Source organism: Rhinoderma darwinii, unplaced genomic scaffold (assembly GCF_050947455.1).
Source record: "Rhinoderma darwinii isolate aRhiDar2 unplaced genomic scaffold, aRhiDar2.hap1 Scaffold_680, whole genome shotgun sequence".
Lineage (NCBI taxonomy): Eukaryota > Metazoa > Chordata > Amphibia > Anura > Rhinodermatidae > Rhinoderma > Rhinoderma darwinii.
In genome coordinates, this window is record NW_027464239.1 from 90,087 (window position 1) to 107,874 (window position 17,788).

Sequence of the window (17,788 nt, forward strand, 5' to 3'; positions counted from 1 at the left end):
CATTGGAACACCTCATTCACCTTCCTTGTCTTCTCTCCGCCCTCCCTTTTAGGTAAGTTAAAGAGCTGCACCTGAGCCAGCCACTGATTGATTGATTGATTGATTGATTGATTGATTGATTGATTGATTGATTGATGCAGCACAACAGTCAAATAGTGGAGTGGAGTAGGGGAACAGCAAACAGCCAATAAAGCAGCCCGCCCGCTCGCCTGCCCGCCACAATGGACCTACCTGTGTACACTAGATGGATGTGATGGAATGTACTGTCGTCCCTACATTTCAAGAAGAAGTAAGAATTGCAGTTGCAACAAAGCCTTGCTTGCCTACAAAGAGAGCAGCAATTTGGATTTGTTACTATGTTACCTAGAAGAATAACAAACTGTGCAAGGATGGAGGTTGTAGGAGCAAGGAGAAGTTGTCTGTAAAGTTGGTGGATGCCTATTTTCCATTTTGCAGTCCCTTGTCTCCCTCTTGTGGCCTCCTGGAGGCAACTAGCTGTGCAAAAAAAAGACAGCCTGGCGGCCGGCTGTTGCAGTGTTGCCCTCTCAGGCAACACTGAGTGACTGACTGAGCCTCACCGTCTTATATAAAGTTCAGACGGAACTTTGCACGTGTCATAGTGGAGCCCTCAGGATTCCAGAGCCAGCTTTCTGACATCATAATGGGGCCTCAGAGATAAAAGCCTGGGCCCAGGCAGTGTTGGTCAGTGCTGCTCAGCAGGCAGCACTGGACTGGACTGGATTACAGCTGATACAAGGTGTGAAGGAACAAGGGGTGGCTGTGGGCATGCACTTGCTGCCGCTGCCAGTGTTTATCTGCATGGCAGCAGGGCATTTGGGCGTTGCCAGGAAGGCGTTTTTATGTAGATTCCTCCTCTTTCAGCACTGCATTGTGGTGCAAGCAAAAGAAGCAAATCCTGTCTGGCTTCCTCTCCGGCCTTTATTCACCTCCCGTGTAGCTGTGAGTGTGTGAGCCTGCAGGGCCCCATGGAATTGCCTAGAAGTAGGCTGAATCGCTGCAAGGGCTGAACAGCAGTATCGGGCAGGCTCGGGCAACGCGCGGCCCGTTCGGGTTATCGCTTCTCGGCCTTTTGGCTAAGATCAAGTGTAGTATCTGTTCTTATCAGTTTAATATCTGATACGTCCCCTATCTGGGGACCATATATTAAATGGATTTTTAGAACAGGGAGATGGAAATAGAGCTTGCTCTGTCCACTCCACGCATTGACCTGGTATTGCAGTATTTCCAGGACCGGTGCACCCTTTCCTTATGTGTTGACTAAAAGCAGATTCCAAAAGTGTTTTTTGTCTTTGCTATTGTTTCTGTCTTTCTGAAGGGATCTCCCCTTTTAATCCCATTATTTCAACACCTGTTGGACAATGCATGAGTGATAATGAGCTCATTGATTAAATGCAATTAATGAATAGATTGCCACCTCTTGTTGTGTGTCGTCTGTGTTTCTGTGTTTCCGGCATTTCACATTGGAACACCTCATTCACCTTCCTTGTCTTCTCTCCGCCCTCCCTTTTAGGTAAGTTAAAGAGCTGCACCTGAGCCAGCCACTGATTGATTGATTGATTGATTGATTGATTGATTGATTGATTTATTGATTGATTGATTGATTGATGCAGCACAACAGTCAAATAGTGGAGTGGAGTAGGGGAACAGCAAACAGCCAATAAAGCAGCCCGCCCGCTCGCCTGCCCGCCACAATGGACCTACCTGTGTACACTAGATGGATGTGATGGAATGTACTGTCGTCCCTACATTTCAAGAAGAAGTAAGAATTGCAGTTGCAACAAAGCCTTGCTTGCCTACAAAGAGAGCAGCAATTTGGATTTGTTACTATGTTACCTAGAAGAATAACAAACTGTGCAAGGATGGAGGTTGTAGGAGCAAGGAGAAGTTGTCTGTAAAGTTGGTGGATGCCTATTTTCCATTTTGCAGTCCCTTGTCTCCCTCTTGTGGCCTCCTGGAGGCAACTAGCTGTGCAAAAAAAAGACAGCCTGGCGGCCGGCTGTTGCAGTGTTGCCCTCTCAGGCAACACTGAGTGACTGACTGAGCCTCACCGTCTTATATAAAGTTCAGACGGAACTTTGCACGTGTCATAGTGGAGCCCTCAGTATTCCAGAGCCAGCTTTCTGACATCATAATGGGGCCTCAGAGATAAAAGCCTGGGCCCAGGCAGTGTTGGTCAGTGCTGCTCAGCAGGCAGCACTGGACTGGACTGGATTACAGCTGATACAAGGTGTGAAGGAACAAGGGGTGGCTGTGGGCATGCACTTGCTGCCGCTGCCAGTGTTTATCTGCATGGCAGCAGGGCATTTGGGCGTTGCCAGGAAGGCGTTTTTATGTAGATTCCTCCTCTTTCAGCACTGCATTGTGGTGCAAGCAAAAGAAGCAAATCCTGTCTGGCTTCCTCTCCGGCCTTTATTCACCTCCCGTGTAGCTGTGAGTGTGTGAGCCTGCAGGGCCCCATGGAATTGCCTAGAAGTAGGCTGAATCGCTGCAAGGGCTGAACAGCAGTATCGGGCAGGCTCGGGCAACGCGCGGCCCGTTCGGGTTATCGCTTCTCGGCCTTTTGGCTAAGATCAAGTGTAGTATCTGTTCTTATCAGTTTAATATCTGATACGTCCCCTATCTGGGGACCATATATTAAATGGATTTTTAGAACAGGGAGATGGAAATAGAGCTTGCTCTGTCCACTCCACGCATTGACCTGGTATTGCAGTATTTCCAGGACCGGTGCACCCTTTCCTTATGTGTTGACTAAAAGCAGATTCCAAAAGTGTTTTTTGTCTTTGCTATTGTTTCTGTCTTTCTGAAGGGATCTCCCCTTTTAATCCCATTATTTCAACACCTGTTGGACAATGCATGAGTGATAATGAGCTCATTGATTAAATGCAATTAATGAATAGATTGCCACCTCTTGTTGTGTGTCGTCTGTGTTTCTGTGTTTCCGGCATTTCACATTGGAACACCTCATTCACCTTCCTTGTCTTCTCTCCGCCCTCCCTTTTAGGTAAGTTAAAGAGCTGCACCTGAGCCAGCCACTGATTGATTGATTGATTGATTGATTGATTGATTGATTGATTGATTGATTGATTGATTGATTGATTGATTGATGCAGCACAACAGTCAAATAGTGGAGTGGAGTAGGGGAACAGCAAACAGCCAATAAAGCAGCCCGCCCGCTCGCCTGCCCGCCACAATGGACCTACCTGTGTACACTAGATGGATGTGATGGAATGTACTGTCGTCCCTACATTTCAAGAAGAAGTAAGAATTGCAGTTGCAACAAAGCCTTGCTTGCCTACAAAGAGAGCAGCAATTTGGATTTGTTACTATGTTACCTAGAAGAATAACAAACTGTGCAAGGATGGAGGTTGTAGGAGCAAGGAGAAGTTGTCTGTAAAGTTGGTGGATGCCTATTTTCCATTTTGCAGTCCCTTGTCTCCCTCTTGTGGCCTCCTGGAGGCAACTAGCTGTGCAAAAAAAAGACAGCCTGGCGGCCGGCTGTTGCAGTGTTGCCCTCTCAGGCAACACTGAGTGACTGACTGAGCCTCACCGTCTTATATAAAGTTCAGACGGAACTTTGCACGTGTCATAGTGGAGCCCTCAGGATTCCAGAGCCAGCTTTCTGACATCATAATGGGGCCTCAGAGATAAAAGCCTGGGCCCAGGCAGTGTTGGTCAGTGCTGCTCAGCAGGCAGCACTGGACTGGACTGGATTACAGCTGATACAAGGTGTGAAGGAACAAGGGGTGGCTGTGGGCATGCACTTGCTGCCGCTGCCAGTGTTTATCTGCATGGCAGCAGGGCATTTGAGCGTTGCCAGGAAGGCGTTTTTATGTAGATTCCTCCTCTTTCAGCACTGCATTGTGGTGCAAGCAAAAGAAGCAAATCCTGTCTGGCTTCCTCTCCGGCCTTTATTCACCTCCCGTGTAGCTGTGAGTGTGTGAGCCTGCAGGGCCCCATGGAATTGCCTAGAAGTAGGCTGAATCGCTGCAAGGGCTGAACAGCAGTATCGGGCAGGCTCGGGCAACGCGCGGCCCGTTCGGGTTATCGCTTCTCGGCCTTTTGGCTAAGATCAAGTGTAGTATCTGTTCTTATCAGTTTAATATCTGATACGTCCCCTATCTGGGGACCATATATTAAATGGATTTTTAGAACAGGGAGATGGAAATAGAGCTTGCTCTGTCCACTCCACGCATTGACCTGGTATTGCAGTATTTCCAGGACCGGTGCACCCTTTCCTTATGTGTTGACTAAAAGCAGATTCCAAAAGTGTTTTTTGTCTTTGCTATTGTTTCTGTCTTTCTGAAGGGATCTCCCCTTTTAATCCCATTATTTCAACACCTGTTGGACAATGCATGAGTGATAATGAGCTCATTGATTAAATGCAATTAATGAATAGATTGCCACCTCTTGTTGTGTGTCGTCTGTGTTTCTGTGTTTCCGGCATTTCACATTGGAACACCTCATTCACCTTCCTTGTCTTCTCTCCGCCCTCCCTTTTAGGTAAGTTAAAGAGCTGCACCTGAGCCAGCCACTGATTGATTGATTGATTGATTGATTGATTGATTGATTGATTGATTGATTGATTGATTGATTGATGCAGCACAACAGTCAAATAGTGGAGTGGAGTAGGGGAACAGCAAACAGCCAATAAAGCAGCCCGCCCGCTCGCCTGCCCGCCACAATGGACCTACCTGTGTACACTAGATGGATGTGATGGAATGTACTGTCGTCCCTACATTTCAAGAAGAAGTAAGAATTGCAGTTGCAACAAAGCCTTGCTTGCCTACAAAGAGAGCAGCAATTTGGATTTGTTACTATGTTACCTAGAAGAATAACAAACTGTGCAAGGATGGAGGTTGTAGGAGCAAGGAGAAGTTGTCTGTAAAGTTGGTGGATGCCTATTTTCCATTTTGCAGTCCCTTGTCTCCCTCTTGTGGCCTCCTGGAGGCAACTAGCTGTGCAAAAAAAAGACAGCCTGGCGGCCGGCTGTTGCAGTGTTGCCCTCTCAGGCAACACTGAGTGACTGACTGAGCCTCACCGTCTTATATAAAGTTCAGACGGAACTTTGCACGTGTCATAGTGGAGCCCTCAGGATTCCAGAGCCAGCTTTCTGACATCATAATGGGGCCTCAGAGATAAAAGCCTGGGCCCAGGCAGTGTTGGTCAGTGCTGCTCAGCAGGCAGCACTGGACTGGACTGGATTACAGCTGATACAAGGTGTGAAGGAACAAGGGGTGGCTGTGGGCATGCACTTGCTGCCGCTGCCAGTGTTTATCTGCATGGCAGCAGGGCATTTGGGCGTTGCCAGGAAGGCGTTTTTATGTAGATTCCTCCTCTTTCAGCACTGCATTGTGGTGCAAGCAAAAGAAGCAAATCCTGTCTGGCTTCCTCTCCGGCCTTTATTCACCTCCCGTGTAGCTGTGAGTGTGTGAGCCTGCAGGGCCCCATGGAATTGCCTAGAAGTAGGCTGAATCGCTGCAAGGGCTGAACAGCAGTATCGGGCAGGCTCGGGCAACGCGCGGCCCGTTCGGGTTATCGCTTCTCGGCCTTTTGGCTAAGATCAAGTGTAGTATCTGTTCTTATCAGTTTAATATCTGATACGTCCCCTATCTGGGGACCATATATTAAATGGATTTTTAGAACAGGGAGATGGAAATAGAGCTTGCTCTGTCCACTCCACGCATTGACCTGGTATTGCAGTATTTCCAGGACCGGTGCACCCTTTCCTTATGTGTTGACTAAAAGCAGATTCCAAAAGTGTTTTTTGTCTTTGCTATTGTTTCTGTCTTTCTGAAGGGATCTCCCCTTTTAATCCCATTATTTCAACACCTGTTGGACAATGCATGAGTGATAATGAGCTCATTGATTAAATGCAATTAATGAATAGATTGCCACCTCTTGTTGTGTGTCGTCTGTGTTTCTGTGTTTCCGGCATTTCACATTGGAACACCTCATTCACCTTCCTTGTCTTCTCTCCGCCCTCCCTTTTAGGTAAGTTAAAGAGCTGCACCTGAGCCAGCCACTGATTGATTGATTGATTGATTGATTGATTGATTGATTGATTGATTGATTGATGCAGCACAACAGTCAAATAGTGGAGTGGAGTAGGGGAACAGCAAACAGCCAATAAAGCAGCCCGCCCGCTCGCCTGCCCGCCACAATGGACCTACCTGTGTACACTAGATGGATGTGATGGAATGTACTGTCGTCCCTACATTTCAAGAAGAAGTAAGAATTGCAGTTGCAACAAAGCCTTGCTTGCCTACAAAGAGAGCAGCAATTTGGATTTGTTACTATGTTACCTAGAAGAATAACAAACTGTGCAAGGATGGAGGTTGTAGGAGCAAGGAGAAGTTGTCTGTAAAGTTGGTGGATGCCTATTTTCCATTTTGCAGTCCCTTGTCTCCCTCTTGTGGCCTCCTGGAGGCAACTAGCTGTGCAAAAAAAAGACAGCCTGGCGGCCGGCTGTTGCAGTGTTGCCCTCTCAGGCAACACTGAGTGACTGACTGAGCCTCACCGTCTTATATAAAGTTCAGACGGAACTTTGCACGTGTCATAGTGGAGCCCTCAGGATTCCAGAGCCAGCTTTCTGACATCATAATGGGGCCTCAGAGATAAAAGCCTGGGCCCAGGCAGTGTTGGTCAGTGCTGCTCAGCAGGCAGCACTGGACTGGACTGGATTACAGCTGATACAAGGTGTGAAGGAACAAGGTGTGGCTGTGGGCATGCACTTGCTGCCGCTGCCAGTGTTTATCTGCATGGCAGCAGGGCATTTGGGCGTTGCCAGGAAGGCGTTTTTATGTAGATTCCTCCTCTTTCAGCACTGCATTGTGGTGCAAGCAAAAGAAGCAAATCCTGTCTGGCTTCCTCTCCGGCCTTTATTCACCTCCCGTGTAGCTGTGAGTGTGTGAGCCTGCAGGGCCCCATGGAATTGCCTAGAAGTAGGCTGAATCGCTGCAAGGGCTGAACAGCAGTATCGGGCAGGCTCGGGCAACGCGCGGCCCGTTCGGGTTATCGCTTCTCGGCCTTTTGGCTAAGATCAAGTGTAGTATCTGTTCTTATCAGTTTAATATCTGATACGTCCCCTATCTGGGGACCATATATTAAATGGATTTTTAGAACAGGGAGATGGAAATAGAGCTTGCTCTGTCCACTCCACGCATTGACCTGGTATTGCAGTATTTCCAGGACCGGTGCACCCTTTCCTTATGTGTTGACTAAAAGCAGATTCCAAAAGTGTTTTTTGTCTTTGCTATTGTTTCTGTCTTTCTGAAGGGATCTCCCCTTTTAATCCCATTATTTCAACACCTGTTGGACAATGCATGAGTGATAATGAGCTCATTGATTAAATGCAATTAATGAATAGATTGCCACCTCTTGTTGTGTGTCGTCTGTGTTTCTGTGTTTCCGGCATTTCACATTGGAACACCTCATTCACCTTCCTTGTCTTCTCTCCGCCCTCCCTTTTAGGTAAGTTAAAGAGCTGCACCTGAGCCAGCCACTGATTGATTGCTTGATTGATTGATTGATTGATTGATTGATTGATTGATTGATTGATTGATGCAGCACAACAGTCAAATAGTGGAGTGGAGTAGGGGAACAGCAAACAGCCAATAAAGCAGCCCGCCCACTCGCCTGCCCGCCACAATGGACCTACCTGTGTACACTAGATGGATGTGATGGAATGTACTGTCGTCCCTACATTTCAAGAAGAAGTAAGAATTGCAGTTGCAACAAAGCCTTGCTTGCCTACAAAGAGAGCAGCAATTTGGATTTGTTACTATGTTACCTAGAAGAATAACAAACTGTGCAAGGATGGAGGTTGTAGGAGCAAGGAGAAGTTGTCTGTAAAGTTGGTGGATGCCTATTTTCCATTTTGCAGTCCCTTGTCTCCCTCTTGTGGCCTCCTGGAGGCAACTAGCTGTGCAAAAAAAAGACAGCCTGGCGGCCGGCTGTTGCAGTGTTGCCCTCTCAGGCAACACTGAGTGACTGACTGAGCCTCACCGTCTTATATAAAGTTCAGACGGAACTTTGCACGTGTCATAGTGGAGCCCTCAGGATTCCAGAGCCAGCTTTCTGACATCATAATGGGGCCTCAGAGATAAAAGCCTGGGCCCAGGCAGTGTTGGTCAGTGCTGCTCAGCAGGCAGCACTGGACTGGACTGGATTACAGCTGATACAAGGTGTGAAGGAACAAGGGGTGGCTGTGGGCATGCACTTGCTGCCGCTGCCAGTGTTTATCTGCATGGCAGCAGGGCATTTGGGCGTTGCCAGGAAGGCGTTTTTATGTAGATTCCTCCTCTTTCAGCACTGCATTGTGGTGCAAGCAAAAGAAGCAAATCCTGTCTGGCTTCCTCTCCGGCCTTTATTCACCTCCCGTGTAGCTGTGAGTGTGTGAGCCTGCAGGGCCCCATGGAATTGCCTAGAAGTAGGCTGAATCGCTGCAAGGGCTGAACAGCAGTATCGGGCAGGCTCGGGCAACGCGCGGCCCGTTCGGGTTATCGCTTCTCGGCCTTTTGGCTAAGATCAAGTGTAGTATCTGTTCTTATCAGTTTAATATCTGATACGTCCCCTATCTGGGGACCATATATTAAATGGATTTTTAGAACAGGGAGATGGAAATAGAGCTTGCTCTGTCCACTCCACGCATTGACCTGGTATTGCAGTATTTCCAGGACCGGTGCACCCTTTCCTTATGTGTTGACTAAAAGCAGATTCCAAAAGTGTTTTTTGTCTTTGCTATTGTTTCTGTCTTTCTGAAGGGATCTCCCCTTTTAATCCCATTATTTCAACACCTGTTGGACAATGCATGAGTGATAATGAGCTCATTGATTAAATGCAATTAATGAATAGATTGCCACCTCTTGTTGTGTGTCGTCTGTGTTTCTGTGTTTCCGGCATTTCACATTGGAACACCTCATTCACCTTCCTTGTCTTCTCTCCGCCCTCCCTTTTAGGTAAGTTAAAGAGCTGCACCTGAGCCAGCCACTGATTGATTGATTGATTGATTGATTGATTGATTGATTGATTGATTGATGCAGCACAACAGTCAAATAGTGGAGTGGAGTAGGGGAACAGCAAACAGCCAATAAAGCAGCCCGCCCGCTCGCCTGCCCGCCACAATGGACCTACCTGTGTACACTAGATGGATGTGATGGAATGTACTGTCGTCCCTACATTTCAAGAAGAAGTAAGAATTGCAGTTGCAACAAAGCCTTGCTTGCCTACAAAGAGAGCAGCAATTTGGATTTGTTACTATGTTACCTAGAAGAATAACAAACTGTGCAAGGATGGAGGTTGTAGGAGCAAGGAGAAGTTGTCTGTAAAGTTGGTGGATGCCTATTTTCCATTTTGCAGTCCCTTGTCTCCCTCTTGTGGCCTCCTGGAGGCAACTAGCTGTGCAAAAAAAAGACAGCCTGGCGGCCGGCTGTTGCAGTGTTGCCCTCTCAGGCAACACTGAGTGACTGACTGAGCCTCACCGTCTTATATAAAGTTCAGACGGAACTTTGCACGTGTCATAGTGGAGCCCTCAGGATTCCAGAGCCAGCTTTTTGACATCATAATGGGGCCTCAGAGATAAAAGCCTGGGCCCAGGCAGTGTTGGTCAGTGCTGCTCAGCAGGCAGCACTGGACTGGACTGGATTACAGCTGATACAAGGTGTGAAGGAACAAGGGGTGGCTGTGGGCATGCACTTGCTGCCGCTGCCAGTGTTTATCTGCATGGCAGCAGGGCATTTGGGCGTTGCCAGGAAGGCGTTTTTATGTAGATTCCTCCTCTTTCAGCACTGCATTGTGGTGCAAGCAAAAGAAGCAAATCCTGTCTGGCTTCCTCTCCGGCCTTTATTCACCTCCCGTGTAGCTGTGAGTGTGTGAGCCTGCAGGGCCCCATGGAATTGCCTAGAAGTAGGCTGAATCGCTGCAAGGGCTGAACAGCAGTATCGGGCAGGCTCGGGCAACGCGCGGCCCGTTCGGGTTATCGCTTCTCGGCCTTTTGGCTAAGATCAAGTGTAGTATCTGTTCTTATCAGTTTAATATCTGATACGTCCCCTATCTGGGGACCATATATTAAATGGATTTTTAGAACAGGGAGATGGAAATAGAGCTTGCTCTGTCCACTCCACGCATTGACCTGGTATTGCAGTATTTCCAGGACCGGTGCACCCTTTCCTTATGTGTTGACTAAAAGCAGATTCCAAAAGTGTTTTTTGTCTTTGCTATTGTTTCTGTCTTTCTGAAGGGATCTCCCCTTTTAATCCCATTATTTCAACACCTGTTGGACAATGCATGAGTGATAATGAGCTCATTGATTAAATGCAATTAATGAATAGATTGCCACCTCTTGTTGTGTGTCGTCTGTGTTTCTGTGTTTCCGGCATTTCACATTGGAACACCTCATTCACCTTCCTTGTCTTCTCTCCGCCCTCCCTTTTAGGTAAGTTAAAGAGCTGCACCTGAGCCAGCCACTGATTGATTGATTGATTGATTGATTGATTGATTGATTGATTGATTGATTGATTGATGCAGCACAACAGTCAAATAGTGGAGTGGAGTAGGGGAACAGCAAACAGCCAATAAAGCAGCCCGCCCGCTCGCCTGCCCGCCACAATGGACCTACCTGTGTACACTAGATGGATGTGATGGAATGTACTGTCGTCCCTACATTTCAAGAAGAAGTAAGAATTGCAGTTGCAACAAAGCCTTGCTTGCCTACAAAGAGAGCAGCAATTTGGATTTGTTACTATGTTACCTAGAAGAATAACAAACTGTGCAAGGATGGAGGTTGTAGGAGCAAGGAGAAGTTGTCTGTAAAGTTGGTGGATGCCTATTTTCCATTTTGCAGTCCCTTGTCTCCCTCTTGTGGCCTCCTGGAGGCAACTAGCTGTGCAAAAAAAAGACAGCCTGGCGGCCGGCTGTTGCAGTGTTGCCCTCTCAGGCAACACTGAGTGACTGACTGAGCCTCACCGTCTTATATAAAGTTCAGACGGAACTTTGCACGTGTCATAGTGGAGCCCTCAGGATTCCAGAGCCAGCTTTCTGACATCATAATGGGGCCTCAGAGATAAAAGCCTGGGCCCAGGCAGTGTTGGTCAGTGCTGCTCAGCAGGCAGCACTGGACTGGACTGGATTACAGCTGATACAAGGTGTGAAGGAACAAGGGGTGGCTGTGGGCATGCACTTGCTGCCGCTGCCAGTGTTTATCTGCATGGCAGCAGGGCATTTGGGCGTTGCCAGGAAGGCGTTTTTATGTAGATTCCTCCTCTTTCAGCACTGCTTTGTGGTGCAAGCAAAAGAAGCAAATCCTGTCTGGCTTCCTCTCCGGCCTTTATTCACCTCCCGTGTAGCTGTGAGTGTGTGAGCCTGCAGGGCCCCATGGAATTGCCTAGAAGTAGGCTGAATCGCTGCAAGGGCTGAACAGCAGTATCGGGCAGGCTCGGGCAACGCGCGGCCCGTTCGGGTTATCGCTTCTCGGCCTTTTGGCTAAGATCAAGTGTAGTATCTGTTCTTATCAGTTTAATATCTGATACGTCCCCTATCTGGGGACCATATATTAAATGGATTTTTAGAACAGGGAGATGGAAATAGAGCTTGCTCTGTCCACTCCACGCATTGACCTGGTATTGCAGTATTTCCAGGACCGGTGCACCCTTTCCTTATGTGTTGACTAAAAGCAGATTCCAAAAGTGTTTTTTGTCTTTGCTATTGTTTCTGTCTTTCTGAAGGGATCTCCCCTTTTAATCCCATTATTTCAACACCTGTTGGACAATGCATGAGTGATAATGAGCTCATTGATTAAATGCAATTAATGAATAGATTGCCACCTCTTGTTGTGTGTCGTCTGTGTTTCTGTGTTTCCGGCATTTCACATTGGAACACCTCATTCACCTTCCTTGTCTTCTCTCCGCCCTCCCTTTTAGGTAAGTTAAAGAGCTGCACCTGAGCCAGCCACTGATTGATTGATTGATTGATTGATTGATTGATTGATTGATTGATTGATTGATTGCAGCACAACAGTCAAATAGTGGAGTGGAGTAGGGGAACAGCAAACAGCCAATAAAGCAGCCCGCCCGCTCGCCTGCCCGCCCAATGGACCTACCTGTGTACACTAGATGGATGTGATGGAATGTACTGTCGTCCCTACATTTCAAGAAGAAGTAAGAATTGCAGTTGCAACAAAGCCTTGCTTGCCTACAAAGAGAGCAGCAATTTGGATTTGTTACTATGTTACCTAGAAGAATAACAAACTGTGCAAGGATGGAGGTTGTAGGAGCAAGGAGAAGTTGTCTGTAAAGTTGGTGGATGCCTATTTTCCATTTTGCAGTCCCTTGTCTCCCTCTTGTGGCCTCCTGGAGGCAACTAGCTGTGCAAAAAAAAGACAGCCTGGCGGCCGGCTGTTGCAGTGTTGCCCTCTCAGGCAACACTGAGTGACTGACTGAGCCTCACCGTCTTATATAAAGTTCAGACGGAACTTTGCACGTGTCATAGTGGAGCCCTCAGGATTCCAGAGCCAGCTTTCTGACATCATAATGGGGCCTCAGAGATAAAAGCCTGGGCCCAGGCAGTGTTGGTCAGTGCTGCTCAGCAGGCAGCACTGGACTGGACTGGATTACAGCTGATACAAGGTGTGAAGGAACAAGGGGTGGCTGTGGGCATGCACTTGCTGCCGCTGCCAGTGTTTATCTGCATGGCAGCAGGGCATTTGGGCGTTGCCAGGAAGGCGTTTTTATGTAGATTCCTCCTCTTTCAGCACTGCATTGTGGTGCAAGCAAAAGAAGCAAATCCTGTCTGGCTTCCTCTCCGGCCTTTATTCACCTCCCGTGTAGCTGTGAGTGTGTGAGCCTGCAGGGCCCCATGGAATTGCCTAGAAGTAGGCTGAATCGCTGCAAGGGCTGAACAGCAGTATCGGGCAGGCTCGGGCAACGCGCGGCCCGTTCGGGTTATCGCTTCTCGGCCTTTTGGCTAAGATCAAGTGTAGTATCTGTTCTTATCAGTTTAATATCTGATACGTCCCCTATCTGGGGACCATATATTAAATGGATTTTTAGAACAGGGAGATGGAAATAGAGCTTGCTCTGTCCACTCCACGCATTGACCTGGTATTGCAGTATTTCCAGGACCGGTGCACCCTTTCCTTATGTGTTGACTAAAAGCAGATTCCAAAAGTGTTTTTTGTCTTTGCTATTGTTTCTGTCTTTCTGAAGGGATCTCCCCTTTTAATCCCATTATTTCAACACCTGTTGGACAATGCATGAGTGATAATGAGCTCATTGATTAAATGCAATTAATGAATAGATTGCCACCTCTTGTTGTGTGTCGTCTGTGTTTCTGTGTTTCCGGCATTTCACATTGGAACACCTCATTCACCTTCCTTGTCTTCTCTCCGCCCTCCCTTTTAGGTAAGTTAAAGAGCTGCACCTGAGCCAGCCACTGATTGATTGATTGATTGATTGATTGATTGATTGATTGATTGATTGATTGATTGATTGATGCAGCACAACAGTCAAATAGTGGAGTGGAGTAGGGGAACAGCAAACAGCCAATAAAGCAGCCCGCCCGCTCGCCTGCCCGCCACAATGGACCTACCTGTGTACACTAGATGGATGTGATGGAATGTACTGTCGTCCCTACATTTCAAGAAGAAGTAAGAATTGCAGTTGCAACAAAGCCTTGCTTGCCTACAAAGAGAGCAGCAATTTGGATTTGTTACTATGTTACCTAGAAGAATAACAAACTGTGCAAGGATGGAGGTTGTAGGAGCAAGGAGAAGTTGTCTGTAAAGTTGGTGGATGCCTATTTTCCATTTTGCAGTCCCTTGTCTCCCTCTTGTGGCCTCCTGGAGGCAACTAGCTGTGCAAAAAAAAGACAGCCTGGCGGCCGGCTGTTGCAGTGTTGCCCTCTCAGGCAACACTGAGTGACTGACTGAGCCTCACCGTCTTATATAAAGTTCAGACGGAACTTTGCACGTGTCATAGTGGAGCCCTCAGGATTCCAGAGCCAGCTTTCTGACATCATAATGGGGCCTCAGAGATAAAAGCCTGGGCCCAGGCAGTGTTGGTCAGTGCTGCTCAGCAGGCAGCACTGGACTGGACTGGATTACAGCTGATACAAGGTGTGAAGGAACAAGGGGTGGCTGTGGGCATGCACTTGCTGCCGCTGCCAGTGTTTATCTGCATGGCAGCAGGGCATTTGGGCGTTGCCAGGAAGGCGTTTTTATGTAGATTCCTCCTCTTTCAGCACTGCATTGTGGTGCAAGCAAAAGAAGCAAATCCTGTCTGGCTTCCTCTCCGGCCTTTATTCACCTCCCGTGTAGCTGTGAGTGTGTGAGCCTGCAGGGCCCCATGGAATTGCCTAGAAGTAGGCTGAATCGCTGCAAGGGCTGAACAGCAGTATCGGGCAGGCTCGGGCAACGCGCGGCCCGTTCGGGTTATCGCTTCTCGGCCTTTTGGCTAAGATCAAGTGTAGTATCTGTTCTTATCAGTTTAATATCTGATACGTCCCCTATCTGGGGACCATATATTAAATGGATTTTTAGAACAGGGAGATGGAAATAGAGCTTGCTCTGTCCACTCCACGCATTGACCTGGTATTGCAGTATTTCCAGGACCGGTGCACCCTTTCCTTATGTGTTGACTAAAAGCAGATTCCAAAAGTGTTTTTTGTCTTTGCTATTGTTTCTGTCTTTCTGAAGGGATCTCCCCTTTTAATCCCATTATTTCAACACCTGTTGGACAATGCATGAGTGATAATGAGCTCATTGATTAAATGCAATTAATGAATAGATTGCCACCTCTTGTTGTGTGTCGTCTGTGTTTCTGTGTTTCCGGCATTTCACATTGGAACACCTCATTCACCTTCCTTGTCTTCTCTCCGCCCTCCCTTTTAGGTAAGTTAAAGAGCTGCACCTGAGCCAGCCACTGATTGATTGATTGATTGATTGATTGATTGATTGATTGATGCAGCACAACAGTCAAATAGTGGAGTGGAGTAGGGGAACAGCAAACAGCCAATAAAGCAGCCCGCCCGCTCGCCTGCCCGCCACAATGGACCTACCTGTGTACACTAGATGGATGTGATGGAATGTACTGTCGTCCCTACATTTCAAGAAGAAGTAAGAATTGCAGTTGCAACAAAGCCTTGCTTGCCTACAAAGAGAGCAGCAATTTGGATTTGTTACTATGTTACCTAGAAGAATAACAAACTGTGCAAGGATGGAGGTTGTAGGAGCAAGGAGAAGTTGTCTGTAAAGTTGGTGGATGCCTATTTTCCATTTTGCAGTCCCTTGTCTCCCTCTTGTGGCCTCCTGGAGGCAACTAGCTGTGCAAAAAAAAGACAGCCTGGCGGCCGGCTGTTGCAGTGTTGCCCTCTCAGGCAACACTGAGTGACTGACTGAGCCTCACCGTCTTATATAAAGTTCAGACGGAACTTTGCACGTGTCATAGTGGAGCCCTCAGGATTCCAGAGCCAGCTTTCTGACATCATAATGGGGCCTCAGAGATAAAAGCCTGGGCCCAGGCAGTGTTGGTCAGTGCTGCTCAGCAGGCAGCACTGGACTGGACTGGATTACAGCTGATACAAGGTGTGAAGGAACAAGGGGTGGCTGTGGGCATGCACTTGCTGCCGCTGCCAGTGTTTATCTGCATGGCAGCAGGGCATTTGGGCGTTGCCAGGAAGGCGTTTTTATGTAGATTCCTCCTCTTTCAGCACTGCATTGTGGTGCAAGCAAAAGAAGCAAATCCTGTCTGGCTTCCTCTCCGGCCTTTATTCACCTCCCGTGTAGCTGTGAGTGTGTGAGCCTGCAGGGCCCCATGGAATTGCCTAGAAGTAGGCTGAATCGCTGCAAGGGCTGAACAGCAGTATCGGGCAGGCTCGGGCAACGCGCGGCCCGTTCGGGTTATCGCTTCTCGGCCTTTTGGCTAAGATCAAGTGTAGTATCTGTTCTTATCAGTTTAATATCTGATACGTCCCCTATCTGGGGACCATATATTAAATGGATTTTTAGAACAGGGAGATGGAAATAGAGCTTGCTCTGTCCACTCCACGCATTGACCTGGTATTGCAGTATTTCCAGGACCGGTGCACCCTTTCCTTATGTGTTGACTAAAAGCAGATTCCAAAAGTGTTTTTTGTCTTTGCTATTGTTTCTGTCTTTCTGAAGGGATCTCCCCTTTTAATCCCATTATTTCAACACCTGTTGGACAATGCATGAGTGATAATGAGCTCATTGATTAAATGCAATTAATGAATAGATTGCCACCTCTTGTTGTGTGTCGTCTGTGTTTCTGTGTTTCCGGCATTTCACATTGGAACACCTCATTCACCTTCCTTGTCTTCTCTCCGCCCTCCCTTTTAGGTAAGTTAAAGAGCTGCACCTGAGCCAGCCACTGATTGATTGATTGATTGATTGATTGATTGATTGATTGATTGATTGATTGATTGATTGATTGATTGATTGATGCAGCACAACAGTCAAATAGTGGAGTGGAGTAGGGGAACAGCAAACAGCCAATAAAGCAGCCCGCCCGCTCGCCTGCCCGCCACAATGGACCTACCTGTGTACACTAGATGGATGTGATGGAATGTACTGTCGTCCCTACATTTCAAGAAGAAGTAAGAATTGCAGTTGCAACAAAGCCTTGCTTGCCTACAAAGAGAGCAGCAATTTGGATTTGTTACTATGTTACCTAGAAGAATAACAAACTGTGCAAGGATGGAGGTTGTAGGAGCAAGGAGAAGTTGTCTGTAAAGTTGGTGGATGCCTATTTTCCATTTTGCAGTCCCTTGTCTCCCTCTTGTGGCCTCCTGGAGGCAACTAGCTGTGCAAAAAAAAGACAGCCTGGCGGCCGGCTGTTGCAGTGTTGCCCTCTCAGGCAACACTGAGTGACTGACTGAGCCTCACCGTCTTATATAAAGTTCAGACGGAACTTTGCACGTGTCATAGTGGAGCCCTCAGGATTCCAGAGCCAGCTTTCTGACATCATAATGGGGCCTCAGAGATAAAAGCCTGGGCCCAGGCAGTGTTGGTCAGTGCTGCTCAGCAGGCAGCACTGGACTGGACTGGATTACAGCTGATACAAGGTGTGAAGGAACAAGGGGTGGCTGTGGGCATGCACTTGCTGCCGCTGCCAGTGTTTATCTGCATGGCAGCAGGGCATTTGGGCGTTGCCAGGAAGGCGTTTTTATGTAGATTCCTCCTCTTTCAGCACTGCATTGTGGTGCAAGCAAAAGAAGCAAATCCTGTCTGGCTTCCTCTCCGGCCTTTATTCACCTCCCGTGTAGCTGTGAGTGTGTGAGCCTGCAGGGCCCCATGGAATTGCCTAGAAGTAGGCTGAATCGCTGCAAGGGCTGAACAGCAGTATCGGGCAGGCTCGGGCAACGCGCGGCCCGTTCGGGTTATCGCTTCTCGGCCTTTTGGCTAAGATCAAGTGTAGTATCTGTTCTTATCAGTTTAATATCTGATACGTCCCCTATCTGGGGACCATATATTAAATGGATTTTTAGAACAGGGAGATGGAAATAGAGCTTGCTCTGTCCACTCCACGCATTGACCTGGTATTGCAGTATTTCCAGGACCGGTGCACCCTTTCCTTATGTGTTGACTAAAAGCAGATTCCAAAAGTGTTTTTTGTCTTTGCTATTGTTTCTGTCTTTCTGAAGGGATCTCCCCTTTTAATCCCATTATTTCAACACCTGTTGGACAATGCATGAGTGATAATGAGCTCATTGATTAAATGCAATTAATGAATAGATTGCCACCTCTTGTTGTGTGTCG

General features: G+C 47.7%; 12 non-coding genes across 12 annotated transcripts; all 12 read left to right on the plus strand.

Moving 5' to 3' along the window:
- Positions 1-1,074: 1,074 nt before the first annotated feature.
- Positions 1,075-1,265, plus strand: LOC142728514 (U2 spliceosomal RNA). The gene has a single exon (XR_012877634.1). It is a non-coding gene; the product is annotated as a U2 spliceosomal RNA (small nuclear RNA).
- A 1,300-nt stretch (positions 1,266-2,565) lies between these two features.
- Positions 2,566-2,756, plus strand: LOC142728515 (U2 spliceosomal RNA). The gene has a single exon (XR_012877635.1). It is a non-coding gene; the product is annotated as a U2 spliceosomal RNA (small nuclear RNA).
- A 1,308-nt stretch (positions 2,757-4,064) lies between these two features.
- Positions 4,065-4,255, plus strand: LOC142728516 (U2 spliceosomal RNA). Its single transcript, XR_012877636.1, has one exon. It is a non-coding gene; the product is annotated as a U2 spliceosomal RNA (small nuclear RNA).
- A 1,300-nt stretch (positions 4,256-5,555) lies between these two features.
- LOC142728517 (U2 spliceosomal RNA) lies at positions 5,556-5,746 on the plus strand. Its single transcript, XR_012877637.1, has one exon. It is a non-coding gene; the product is annotated as a U2 spliceosomal RNA (small nuclear RNA).
- Positions 5,747-7,034: 1,288 nt separating this feature from the next.
- Positions 7,035-7,225, plus strand: LOC142728518 (U2 spliceosomal RNA). The gene has a single exon (XR_012877638.1). It is a non-coding gene; the product is annotated as a U2 spliceosomal RNA (small nuclear RNA).
- A 1,296-nt stretch (positions 7,226-8,521) lies between these two features.
- Positions 8,522-8,712, plus strand: LOC142728520 (U2 spliceosomal RNA). Its single transcript, XR_012877640.1, has one exon. It is a non-coding gene; the product is annotated as a U2 spliceosomal RNA (small nuclear RNA).
- A 1,284-nt stretch (positions 8,713-9,996) lies between these two features.
- Positions 9,997-10,187, plus strand: LOC142728521 (U2 spliceosomal RNA). Its single transcript, XR_012877641.1, has one exon. It is a non-coding gene; the product is annotated as a U2 spliceosomal RNA (small nuclear RNA).
- Positions 10,188-11,479: 1,292 nt separating this feature from the next.
- Positions 11,480-11,670, plus strand: LOC142728523 (U2 spliceosomal RNA). Its single transcript, XR_012877642.1, has one exon. It is a non-coding gene; the product is annotated as a U2 spliceosomal RNA (small nuclear RNA).
- Positions 11,671-12,958: 1,288 nt separating this feature from the next.
- Positions 12,959-13,149, plus strand: LOC142728524 (U2 spliceosomal RNA). The gene has a single exon (XR_012877643.1). It is a non-coding gene; the product is annotated as a U2 spliceosomal RNA (small nuclear RNA).
- Positions 13,150-14,445: 1,296 nt separating this feature from the next.
- Positions 14,446-14,636, plus strand: LOC142728525 (U2 spliceosomal RNA). Its single transcript, XR_012877644.1, has one exon. It is a non-coding gene; the product is annotated as a U2 spliceosomal RNA (small nuclear RNA).
- Positions 14,637-15,912: 1,276 nt separating this feature from the next.
- Positions 15,913-16,103, plus strand: LOC142728526 (U2 spliceosomal RNA). Its single transcript, XR_012877645.1, has one exon. It is a non-coding gene; the product is annotated as a U2 spliceosomal RNA (small nuclear RNA).
- A 1,308-nt stretch (positions 16,104-17,411) lies between these two features.
- Positions 17,412-17,602, plus strand: LOC142728527 (U2 spliceosomal RNA). Its single transcript, XR_012877646.1, has one exon. It is a non-coding gene; the product is annotated as a U2 spliceosomal RNA (small nuclear RNA).
- The last annotated feature ends 186 nt before the right edge of the window (positions 17,603-17,788 follow it).